Source organism: Adiantum capillus-veneris, chromosome 2, assembly GCF_014529385.1.
Source record: "Adiantum capillus-veneris isolate H3 chromosome 2, ASM1452938v2, whole genome shotgun sequence".
NCBI lineage: Eukaryota > Viridiplantae > Streptophyta > Polypodiopsida > Polypodiales > Pteridaceae > Adiantum > Adiantum capillus-veneris.
In genome coordinates this window covers 91,134,042-91,147,833 of record NC_140932.1, presented here as the reverse complement: position 1 = coordinate 91,147,833, position 13,792 = coordinate 91,134,042, and positions in this window count along the sequence as shown.

Below are 13,792 nucleotides of genomic sequence, written 5' to 3'. Positions count from 1 at the left end.
TGACTATGTATGGCCCTTGCCATCTTGTTTCAAACTTGGCATCAAAACGATTGTCAAGTCGATTGTCATACCTTAGCACAAGCTCTCCTTCCTTGATGCCTTTGTCCTTCAGTTTCTTGTCGTGCGTTTCTTTCGCTTGTGTGGCTTTCCTCTTGTAGCACTCATATGCTGCTTCTCTTTTCCACTCAAGCTCCACTAACGTAAGAAGTCGATCCATCCATACCTCTTGATCATCTTGTGCTCCTTTGCCATGAAGTCGCATTGTTGGAATGTTGAGCTCGATAGGCTTCAAAGCCTCTTGACCATAGACCAAGTGAAATGGTGTGAACCCCGTGGCTTCCCTATATGTGGTTCGATATGCCCACAAGGCACCATCCAAGAAGTCATCCCATAATTTTTTCTTGTTTTGCACCATCTTTCTAATGATTCCTGCAATGACACCATTAGCCTTCTCCACCAAACCATTTGACTGTGGGTAGTACGGTGTGCTATGACGATGTAGAATGTGAAGCTCTTCACAAACTTCTGTGAGCAATCCTTTTCTAAACCCTGGACCATTATCAGAAACAATCTCCAAAGGCGTGCCAAATCTACAACAAATGTGAGTGTAGACGAATTTGCTCACTGTCTTCTCATTTACCTTTGCCACACTTTGTGCTTCCACCCACCTAGTCATATAGTCTACAGCCACTAGAATGTAGAGTTTACCATTTTTTGTCCTAGGCAGAGGACCCATAGCATCAATGCCCCACTTTTCAAAGGGTCCATTTGCAAGCACTATTTGCCTCGGGCCATGCGCCAACCTTCTATTTCCATTTATCTGACAAGTGTGACAGCTTTTACACCAATGTTGAACATCCACATGCAAACTTGGCCAAACATACCCCGAAAGCAAAATCTTCTTCACAGTTAATTCTTGGGCAAAATGACCACCACATGCCTCTTCATGCAAACCTTTTAGAATGGCTGGAATTTCCTTGATAGTTGGTACTCGTCTGCACACTTGATCCTTCCCTCTTTGATAGAGGGAGCCTTCTAGGAAGAGATATACGCTTGCCTTCTTCATGAGTCTCCTCTTCTGAGCTTTTGTGAAGTCTGGTGGAAACTCACCCTCCAAAATGTAGCCAATGATGGGAGCCAATGACTCCAATCCCTGGTACCTCGGTTGCTTCACAGCAGCCGCCACCATGATGACCTGCACTTCTTTCTTTACACATGCAACGGATTGTTGTGCAAGTAAATCAGCATCTTCATTCTGTTTCCTAGGAATATGATATAGTTGCACTTCTTCAAATTGATTAAACAATCTACGAATGGCATGAACTTTTGTCCGTAAGCTCTCATTCTTGCATGCCCAAATGCCTAAAATCTGTTTAACAATGAGAAGTGCATCTCCCTTTACCATGAGGCGTTGTATCCCTTGGCCAATGCACATCTTCAAACCATGAAGTAGAGTGTCATATTCTGCTTCATTGTTGCTAGCTGAACTTGGTAGATTGAACTTCTCTTTCATGACCACCTCTCCACTTGGGTTGAGCAACACTAGCCCTCCCCCTGCTTTTCCTGTGGCTCGACGAAAAGCTCCATCAAAGAACAAAGTAAAAGCATTAGGAATACTTTTTGGTGGTGGCAATGGTAGGGTCTTTACTTCAGGCACCTTAATCTCCTTTTCGTGCACCCTATAAGTGAGAATCCCTGCCAATTGTGCACGCACACTATCTTCTACCTTGAAAGAGTATTGAAACTCTTGCAACTCCATAATCCACTTTGAGATCCTAGTACTAAGATTCATTTGAGATGACACCCAAGGGAACAAATTTTCTGCAGTGAGAATTACAAAAGGTTTTGGTAGTAGGTAGGATCTAAACTTTCTCACCGCAAACATGAGAGAAAGCATCATGAGTTCTGCTTCTGTGTAGTCTCTCTCCAAAGAATTCATGACCCTACTAGCAAAGTAGATGGGTCGCATCCTTGTACTGTGGGGATCTTGTTGTAGCAACACAGCACCAATTGTTTCCCTTCCAACACTAGAGCTAACAAAGAATGTGTACTCCCAACAAGGAGGCATGAGTGTTGGTAGCTCTGACAAAATGACTTTAATGTTACAAAAATACTCTTCAAGCTCATCAGACCATGCAAATTCTACTTGTTGTGTCAACTTTTGCAAAGGATGAAGCAACTCCGAGGCTAAGTGAATGAAGCGTGACATATACTTCACCTTCTGAATGAAAGAGATGACCTCCTTAAGACTCTTCGGTGATGGGAGCTCAATAAGAGCCTTTGCCTTTGAAGGATCCACCTCAATGCCTTATAGGAAACCTTGTGACCGAGCAAGATCACTTCATCCTCACCTATGTGGCACTTGTCGGGGTTGAGTTGACCTCCCATGTCGTAGAGCTTCTTTAAACCTTCTTCTACCCTTTGTAGATGCAATGATTCTGAGCTATAAATGCAAAAATCATCAATGAACACCCTAATTGACTTTCCAAAGAATGCTTGAAACACCATGTTCATGAAACGTTGGAATGTTGCAGGAGCATTTGTCAGACCAAATGGCATGACTCTAAAAGCATAACAACCCCAAGGAGTGATAAAGGTTGTTTTCAATTGATCTTCCAATGCGATACCTATTTGAAAGTAGCCTGAGTAGCCATCACACACAGTGTACTTCTCATGACCAGCTACTTCATTTAGTATCTCATCCTGAAATGGGAGGGGAAAGTGATCTCTTTTTGTTGCCTCATTGAGTGGACGGTAATCCACACACACCCTCCACTTTCCGTTCTTCTTAGGAGTGACAACAACAGGAGAGACCCACTCTGAATTCTCCACTGGATAAATGAACCCTGCTGCTAGAAGCTTTCTTACCTCCTTGAGTAAAGCCTGCTCCTTGATGACTCCTAGCCTTCGTAGCTTCTGAGCCTTAGGTGTGGCCTCTGGCTTCAACTCAATTTTGTGTTGAACAGCATCTACTCCACGCACATCGGTGTAGTCTTTAGCAAAAAGCCTAGGAAACTTCCTTAGCACACATTTGAACTCCTCTCTTTCATCCTTTGTAAGTGTTGTTGATAGCATACCTTCCAGCATCCCTTCATCTTGATATTCACCTTCGTTCTCTTGAGGACCTACCTCCTCCAAGCCTTGACAAGAGGTCTCTTGGTTTCTTGGCTTAAACCTTACCCCCATGACTTCGATGGAAGACTCCTCTTCAGTAATGCTGCCGCTACTTTCTTCTTCTGAAGTGCTATCGGTCCAACCTTCTTCCGTCTCACTTTGAGATGATTCTTCATGGAGCTCCTCTTGGCGTTGCTCCTTCATGTCAAAGACAACCTTCTTATGATTGTCATTCCTGCAAATTAATTTCCCACTTTCCCAATCCTGCAAAGCTCGCATTTTCATTAGCCATGGTCTCCCTAGGATAAATGGGTAACCATTTCCTTTGGTAGACATGACATAGAAATCCACTGCCTTCTTAATGCCAAAGGCCTCCACAAAAACATTTTTACAAATGCCTACGCACCTAGCCTTGCTATTGTTTGCCATCTTGACCTTAATTTCAGGTGTCTCATGGATGTGCATGCCTAGTTTTTGCATGAGTCCCTCTGTCATGATGCAAATTTGTGCACCCCCATCCACTAGACCTTTCCTAACCAATCTTCCTTTGATGTAACAGTCTAGCACCGGTGTAATGTCCTCATTCATTTCAGCTTGTGCAATTTTTACAACAGGCACACTCTCTTTTACCTTTCTCCTAGTGCTAACTGCCCTTGTTAAATCCCTCCTAACTTGTGGACATAATGCAAGAAATTGAGGCCATGAAATATCAGGACCCTTACCTCTCATGTCTTCCAACAAGTTGTACGGAGCCATACCATGTCCAAGAGGGAAGTCTTGGAGGTTGATACGACGTCGAGTCCTCTTGGTTTCCTTGGTTTCCTTTGCCTTCTTGCCTTGTCCATGGTCACTCTGTGATGTGACTCCTTCTTTCTCTTTACCTTTTCGTCGGCCACGCTTAATGCCATTGGCTTCCATGTCAACCTCATTTGAATTTGTCACCTCTACCACATGCACATTTGGATCTGGCAAAGGTGGAACTCCTTCTACCCCTTGTGGAGGTGGTCTTGGTCCATTTGGCCTTTGTAGAAGCCTTGGTTGTTGACCAGCTCCTTCTCCTGCATTCATCACTGGGTAATTCAAGTTAGGCCTCCCTGGCTCCCCACGGGGCCAAGGACAATTATACATCCCATGTCCAGACTCTCCGCAATTCCAACATTGCAAGACTCTCCTAGGTCGTGGATCTCGCTCTTCAGACTTCTTTGCTTGTCCCTTTGGACCTACAGCTTGTGCAAGGTGAATTGACAGGCTGCTTAAAGATTCGTTTAACTTCTCAATTACTTCCGTCATTACCTCAGGAATCTCCCTCGATGTTGATGCTTGTGACTTACCTTTGGGTCTAAGACCTTCTATTGGAACCTCTCCCCTTAAGCACTTGAGTTTCCTATACTTCTCAGCAGCCCTAGTTTCAGCTGCATCAAAGGTAGCAGGTGCACCCGCCTCAACTTTTACCTTAAGGTCAGGAAAGAGTCCGGCTATGAACCTCTCCTTCTTTAGAAATTCTGCACCATCACCAGGGTTAGCAACATTTCGTATCCATAGAGCCCAAAGACGTAGGAACTCTTGCTTGTACAAGTAGTAGTCATCTAAGTCTTTTTGCTTATGAGAAACAATGTCTTGCCATAGCTTTTGAGTGTTTTGGGGATCAAAGAAGTATCTCTTGAAATGATTGACAACTTCCATGTAATTCTCTTTAACTTCCTCAGGCAAAGAGTCAAACCAAGTGCTAGCATCTTTCCTAAGGACTACCTCAAACATTTCTACACGTTCTTGATCAGTTACTATCCTCTTGATACGACAAGACATCTTGAAATTTGCCAAAAATAATTCTGCATCCTCTCCAGGCTCTCCAAAGAAAAGAGGATATCCAGACATTTGGCGTTGATTCTCCATTGAATTGATTTCAAAGTGACGCGTTTTGTTTTTTCTTTCTTTAAAAGATCTACACAATAATATTCTCTAAATTGCAATCTATTCTACAACAAAATAAAAATATTCACATCAAATGACCTATGATAATCAATGAGAGGTAGGATGACAGGGTTTGGTGACGCGAGAATTTCTCCTACTCTTTGGGCACCAAACATGAACACCATACGTTGTTGAAAATGGATTTTTCTACTAATTGCAATGTTTATTCTAATGTGTGGAGTGAAATGAAAGGGAAAAACCTCTATTCTTGGGCCATTATCCATTGTCTATGCATGACCTTATGCTTAAAACAAAACAAAAATATAGACGTCCAAACTAAGGTCGTACCTAATGAGAGGCAAAATAAAAGGATTTACTGATGCGTTTATCTCTGCCAACCTAAGAGGAACTAAAATTCTACGAATTACACGTTGAAATTGCAACTTAGTACTAACAATTATGTGTACCTTTTGCCTTGCAATGGGAATGAAGGGATCATACAAATTCTCGTGATTCATGCAAGCTACTTGATTATGCTAAAGGTTGAGCCTACACAAAACATACACAAGCCTGTCCTCAGTGGGGGCACCAAAATTGAGGCGGTCCGGGGCGGGCAACAAGAGAGGCGACCTCCAAACACCCCTCAAGGCTCCCGTGCTGCTCAATTGGGCCTGGGGCAACCACAAGCACAACACAACAACAAACCCACAGCCAAACCCAAACAAGATAGGGGCACCACCTAGTTATGGTATGCGAACTAGGACGCAAGAGAGATTTTGGCACAACCAAGAAGATGCACCACACAACACACACAAGCAACCTCACACCAAGACACACACAAAATGGACCAGAGAGAGCTAGAGCAAAGGGAAGAGAGAGAGAGAAAAGGATCTTGCGTAATACCTTATTTGTGACTTGCAAATGGAAATGGTTCGTTATGATGCTATCGTAGAACTTGTACAAAACTCACTCAATGCTTAGTGATTGCTAAACATTGCCAAAACACACACACACACTGTCTTAGGGTGTGGGAGACCTCTCACCACAATACCCTCTTACAATGGACACAAAATTGGCAATGAAAAACACACTAAAACACTTCCTAAAATCAAGATCAACCGATAAAAACTCAAAATACACAAGTCACCTTGAATTCACCAAACCGTATTGCACAAATAGAAGGACGAAGATTTGAACGTCGAATCACGCCTTTGATGCACCAAACCTCAATTTATTGATGATGAAGGAGCATATACAATAGTGGTTTTGAGATTTGTGGAACTCAACGCTCTCTCACTTGCAATGTGTAGCTTGAAGGCTTCTCTCACACCAAGAGTGAAGCTCACAAGTGGTTGCTACACCTAAGTCTCTCCTCACGCATAGAGTGTTGGGGTGCTATGTGAGATATTGGAGGTTGTTTTGCAAGAAGGAGAGGGGCCTATTTATAGGTTGGAGACCCCTCATTAGGATTATTGAAAATCCTAATTTACAAGCTAACAAATCAAGATTATGATTTTTTTGAATATCAAAACATTGTGGGCCTTCTTTGTCTGCTTGAGTCATGGGTGTGGGCTCAAAAGAGAGCATTATTGATGGTAGATAAGGTGAAAGTAAGTAAGGAGAGGGAGAGAGAGAGAGAGAGAGAGAGAGAGAGAGAGAGAGAGAGAGTTACTATACACATGTCTTGAGGTGAGGTGTCTTTTATGGTTAGGTCAATGGCTATTTTGTGTTAGTATGTTAGTGGTTAGTGTTAGTAATCACTAGAAAGTTAATGATATATTTACAATGGGTAGAATGGGTGGGATGGTTGGAGTAAGATGGTTGAATGAAGTGAACAAATCCTTGTGATGGTGAAGCTTGAAGAAGTTTTGGACTTACTTGTGTAGGTTCTTAAATGACCATCGATCTTCTTCTTCGTCTTCTCTTCTTTACGCCACCGCTGCCAAGGTTGATCATCGTGATGAAAATGGTAATTCCGTTGATGAGATCTTTTGATTTGCAGAGGTTAAGCATGGTACACATGCTGAATTTATGTATATATATAAGGAGTAAGATGGAATTGTACTTTGGAGATAATAGAGAGAGGCATAGAGATGGTGTATGTACATGGAGAGCTCATATGAGAGCTATGGGAGTAAGTGGGGAGGTTAATGGTGAAGAAGGTGAGAGAAACCATTGAAGGTGCAGGTTTGAATGAGGGATTGAGAGAAATGTGTGTGTGTGTGTGTGTGTAGAAGTGTGGAAAGAGGTGAGAGAAGACTATGGGCTACTTGTGAAAAAAGTGGGCAGACTGGGGTCCACTCAAAAAATCATAGCTCACCGCTGGTAGCTCCAAAAATCATGAAAAAATTTGAGGTGATTATTCAGAGCGTGGGCTACATTTTCTCTTTTGACCACTGTTCCAAATTCGGAGTGGAGATAGGTGCCAAAATTCTCACCAAAAAGCCTGTTTTTATGCTTGCAAAAGTCTTTTAGTGGACCCCTCCTTTGTTGAATTTGTACAATGCATCCAAGAGTGAGCCCCTCCTTTGTCATATCATAATACAAAGCATCCAAGTTGCCCTTGACACATGCATGGAGGAGGATTATTGGTGAAATAAGAAATATATACATGATGGGACTAGTGTATGGACTATTCATGGACTTTAGCTCAATGAGCACATGGTGTTAGAATAATGAGTAAAAATAATAATAAAAATATGAAGGAGTTATGGATATGGAAAGATATTGGAATCATATGATATGGTCCCTCCTTGAATTATTTTGGGTGAAAGAGAAAAATGTATGCAAGTAAATAATATAATAAAAGTAACCAATGAGTAGAAATCAATTTTTTGTTTTCACGAGGGTGAGGGTGAAAATGTGGGAGTGATTTGTATAAAGGAAAAATATGAGGTTAGAGTATGTACGTATTGGCAAAAAAATAAAATAAAATAATAAATAAATAAATAAATAAATATATATATATAATTATGGTGTAAGAGGATGAAAGAAGGTGTACATAGGTTTAATAAAACACACACCTAAGTAGAAATATTTAAATAAAATACCAAAATAATTATAAAAAATCCCTATATTTAGGCCATATATACAATGAAATTTTTACACACAAAGAGGCCATAATATACTTTTTTTTTTTTTTTTAAATAAATTTTTTTGGCTCACCTAGCCCAGTGACTAGCTAGCTGAGGGTTTTTAAGAAGATATGGGAAAAGTCCCGTGACTCACGCACGCCTATGTACAGTGAAATGGTAGGGATAGCCAAAGTGTTTGGGTGATTTTGGTAGGGTGAGGTAACTCACTGTGGCTATTACAAAGAGCCGAAAAAACGACTATCAACATCAATATTGAAATCCTCTACCATAATCCACCTAGTAAACATCAATGCATGAGGTTAGCAACATCACTAACCATGTTCTATCACCTTATCAATGTCTACCCAATATGGCGTCTTTCTCTGTTTGCTGTTGGAGTTTGGTCCAACAAACGGAGATGCCACTGGCACAATCACCTTGTCAAGAGAGTGTCATGCCATAGGTTAAACCAATGTAGACCTTTAGCTAAGGTTGTTTGTACCCTGCAAGATTCAAAGGATTAAATATCACCTTCATTCACTAATCTTTCCTCATTCTTGCAATATATGAGGGGGGATGAGCAAGAATTTTTGGGCTACTACAAGTGTTTCATAATGGAAGCCAGGGCTACGTATTTGACGACTCTCAAGGGACGACTTCATCGATCATCAAGAGAGATCCAAGAAGCAAACAACATGAAAATGGGAAGGATTCAATCATAAAAAAGCTTGAGGACACCATCTCCTCCATGAAGAATACACCGTTAGTTCAAGGGAGCGAAAGAGGGATCTTCCTGCCATTGAGACTCTTGCCCTTTAATGTGGTACTCGGAAACATGGAGTGGTGGTAATAGGGTACATATTTATAATTCAAAAATTTTGCCTAACATATTTTCCCTTGGAATCAACACTAGATTCTATTGAAGGATATATTTATTGTTAAAGGCTACCTTCTTGCGACAAGGGGATATCATGGAGAATCTATTTTTTTGTCTTGCACAAGGTCTTGTTTGTGAAAAAGATTTCCAATAAAGATGTTATGTCGCATATTTGTGGGTATTTACACATTGACGACTCCATGTCAATGTTGGCCACCTCAAAGTGCTCCGTAGATAGAATACCACTACATTCTCAAAGAGGAAGTATTAATTTCAGTGTTGACGACCCTATGTTTTCATACATAAAATTTAATGATATTGTTGTGGAATTAAAAAGATTGCAGCAATTTATGACTTGCCTGATGAAGGTTTGTATTTTTTGTTGTATCCAAAAGTGATTGATATTTCTTATTTTTTTGGCTTAAAATTTAAGTTTTCGTTCTTTCATAGCGTTTGGAGGGAGATTGAGTTTTGTGTTTAAGTTGGACGAGGCTTACATTATCAAAGGGTGGAAACCAAAGTGAAAGCGGCCATCATTTAAGGTAGAGGCTCACAATCTTATATGCAGTGATCAAACCGAGAGGGAGATTTGGTGATTAGGAGCATTCAAGGATCCTCAAAATATACATGATTTTTTAGCGTGGGTCTTAGATTTTGGATGTCATTAAACATGTGAGAAGTTGGAAGTGCAAGGAGGAGGGGAGTTTGAAGTCACTTGAGATTTAAGTGGGGACTTGAAAACCATAAAGTGTATGGTAGGGTGTAAGCAAGGTGTAAACACCCTATTCATTTATCTGTTCAAAAGATATGTGGAGCACTAAAGGAATGGAGAAATCACACAGCTGTCTAAAGGGGCTCCACTTCTAGAATACCTGCCACGGAGGTGGTCATACATCCTCAAATTATCTTATTGAAATGTTTGATTGGTTTTTTTGCAATACCTTTGGGTGAACTCAAACTAGGGATTCTGCTCAAAATTTGGTCATTGCTAAGGAAATTTAAGGACTTGGCCACACCAAAAATTCTCGATGATGGAATAAGTCTTAAGGGCCACAAAGGTGTTGGAGTAAAGGCGATGCGTCTTTGCCCAAGGTCGGACATCCGACCGCCCACTGACTCTACTAACTTACTCACTTATTCCTTATACATAGAAGAATAAGGAGTGAGTGCTACTTCTTTCCACTCTGCTCCACCCCACACATCATGTTCTCTCTATCTTCTCCTTCTCACTCTCCTCACACACACACACACTCCACATACACGCACTTCAACTAGTATCAGAGCACATGGTGATCTCAAGGACCACAATGATTTTGAGAGCTTCAAGGCAATAGCTCGCTCGCTCTGGGTGATGGAGAGATTTAAAAATCTTGGAAGTTTTGGTGAGCTCACCTGAGAGTGATGTGTGCTCTTGTAGAAGATCAGAGGATAGTGCAAAAGATTGTATGTAGGTGAAGATGCTGCTTTAAAATTGTGTGCACAATATCATTGTTTTCATATTTGATTTTCTCCTTATAGAATGCAGATCTAAATTTTTTTCCTAGGACTCACCTCTGTTTTGATATGATCTGCATCTTTGCGGAAGAAACCTTATTCAAATTCCTCACCGATTTGGTGATAATTAGCTCAGACTAATTGTATGCAAAAAATGTCAGATTTTTTTTGTTTTCGCACATTGTGCGAGTTTGATGCACTTTTGGAAGCACGACAGGTGCTCGAAGTTGGGTGCATAAATTCTAAGTTGAAGATGCAATTTTAGCTTGTGCAAAGCTTGTGGTTTGAGTGTTTTTGGTAGATTTGGGCAACAAAGCACGAAGGCGTTTATACACCATCGAAGCGGTCTCTTCAGAGACACGGTTTCCCGATCACATACTTGCTCAAAGACAGAGTTTTCTGCATTGACAACACATGTGGAGAGCATTGGAGTTTCAAATGAGGATTAATTTTGGTCAAAGTTTTCCACTCACAGCTTGCACTTTTCCAGTGTGGATTATGTGACACAAGTCTTGTGCTCATGTATGACTGTGTGGGTCACTTCAGAGAGTTTTTAGCACAGTTTTTTGTGGCTATGCTATGTAAGCATTTGCGGATACAACTTAAGATAGGTATAGCTCAGAGGTAGCAGATTCATATTGCGGATACAGCTTGAGATAGGTATAGCTCAGAGGTAGAAGATTTATAAGTTTACAAAGTTTTTGGACATATGCAGTTGTCCATAGAGCCACTCATTCAGAAGTGAGCTAGTTTGCCAGGGTTTTGGTAGATTATATATATCACATGTGGATTTTTTTACTAAGACACCGAGTGTTTGTTCTTGCTTTATGCGGTTTTGGTGAGACTTTTAAGTTTTTACTTAGTTTTCAAGGAAAACTTTATCGGATTTTTTCCAAATCCTTGCCATGTTTTATGTGTATTTCTAGTTTTACTCTCTAATATTTTAGTGGTCGAGTTTGACTCCCACTTTGATAGATTTGTCAGCTTGGACACAATTTAGTGTTCTTGTACCCACTCTTGTAGGAGTGAGGATTGCATACGCTCGTGTGGCTACAAATTACAAGTAGTCACAAGTTTCACAAGTTTTTTGCAGATCTTTGCAGGCCTACTTGGGATGCGTTTTGAGAAATGTTTGCTCACTAGTTGTACATATTGTTACGCGCTTTACGCTCGATTGAGCTGTTTGTCCCATATTATATGCCTACAGATAGCAGGTTGTGAAGATGGTTTTATGCATATGTGAGCATCGGTTTTGATGCGATTCATCATGTTTTTCATGATTGTGTAGTGGTCGAGAAATTTCCCACTGTTGCCAGTTTGGCATGGTTTATGGTAGAGACTGTACTTGAGTTTTTTGGTCAGTTTACAGGGGAGACTCTGCGAGATTTCTCCCAGGTTTTCTCACCATAGTTTGGTTTCTTGACATTCAATTAGTAGACATGTGTGATCGTTTAGAGTTGACAGTGATGACTTGCGAGAGACAGCAGTCTCGTAGTTACTGATATATGCATTTTTGGCATTATGGTCACATGGCACATTAGACGCCGTTGTTTTAGACATATGAGACAACAACGGAGATGTATGCGAGATACAAATGATGTTTTGACACATGCTAGATTTGTGGCTTCATATGTGAGTGACGATGATGTCAGGTTTCCCTTTAGCATTCCTCCTGCTTACATGTCTTTGAGAGGTGACACTTCTCCTGATTGGTTGCTAGATGAGGATGCATTTTTCCACGTCACACTGCATCGTGGCTGGTTTTGCACCTTCTCTAGTAGGAGCTTTGGTTGTCTACACCTGGGGGATGGTTCGATGTTTGACATTGCATGTGCAGGAGATGTTTGCTTGTCATTGCCCAATGGTGCATCATATATGCTACGACATGTGTACTATGTTCCTCAGCTCAGACAGAGCTTGATCTCAGTGAGAAAATTAGAAATTTATGGGTGTAAAACTCTAATTAGAGAGCAGTCTTTCAGATGCATTATGATTCATTAGTGATTGCCAAAGGAGCCACAATGGCTTGGTACATCCTATGCATGTATCTGAGGTTCAAGACGACATGGTCTCGATTTTGTTACTGGAATGCTTTGAGCGAGAGACGAGATGTGTCTCCTTTGCATGTGAGCTCCACCATGCTTACAAGATAGAGCATTTAGCTATGAAGGACATGCCAATAGATTCTGTAGAGACAGAGGTAGAGCATCAATGCTCTAGTGAGACACAACAGGTGTTGTCAAGAGTCTGTGTAGGCAAAGGTAGAACAAGTCTACTCCACCATGCTCACGAGATAGAGCATTTAGTTTTGCAAGACATGCCAATAGACTCTGTGGAGATAGAGGTAGAGCAACAGTGCTCTAGTGAGACACAACAGGTGTTGTCAGAGTCTATGCATGCAAAGGTACGGCGGGTCTGCTCCCTAGAGACACAGACAAAGATGACGGACATGAAGTTATTTGATAATCTCATGCTAGATACTGATGAGTTAATGCCAAGACACAACATCCCACCTATAAGTGAGAGGGATGTAGACATCCTAGTGTCGACGTTGACACATCCATATGTGATGAGTAGTCTTGGTGATGCAGTGCATGCAGATATCACAAGGGAGGCTAGGACAACCAGGTTTGTGCATATTTTGTCAATGTTCAGGCGTCTCATGTATGACCTACTAGTGTCAAGGCCCAACTTAGCAATTGTAGTGGGAGCATTTGCAGTAGGGATTGTCAACTGTACGATGACTGACACTAGCATGATGCATTGTGGAGCTTTGCAGAACATACAAAGTTATTTGCAAGATTTACATGCAGTCTCTAGCATGGATATGCATGCTCACCTATCACTAGAGCCGATACGGTTGCATAAAGATCAAGAGAGTGAGCCACTGGGTTTTGGTGCAATCAAATATTCTTGCATTACTGTTAGAAGCACCAGTAAAAGCACTACAAAGTCAAAAGTTGCATGAAGATGCACATGCACCTGAAAATCTTAAATTGGAACCGTTCAACAACAAATTCCTATGTGAATTTAGTCAGAGTGTCCAACTATCACCGATCAAAAAGAGTGTTAGGCTCGCAAGTGATCTTGCATCCATAATCAATAGTGTGCAATCATTCCTGGTCTAAGGGACACATTGAAGTGAATGCTGTTAGCATTGTGTGACACACGTAATTCATATGCACACTTTTTAGACCGAGAAGGGCAAGTGTACAGAAAGAGTCGACCAGTGTTTTAAAGGCCCACATACTAGCTCATATAATATGGCCAATGATAGATTAGAAAGGATGGTTTGTTTTAGAGGAAAGAATCTATTATAGCC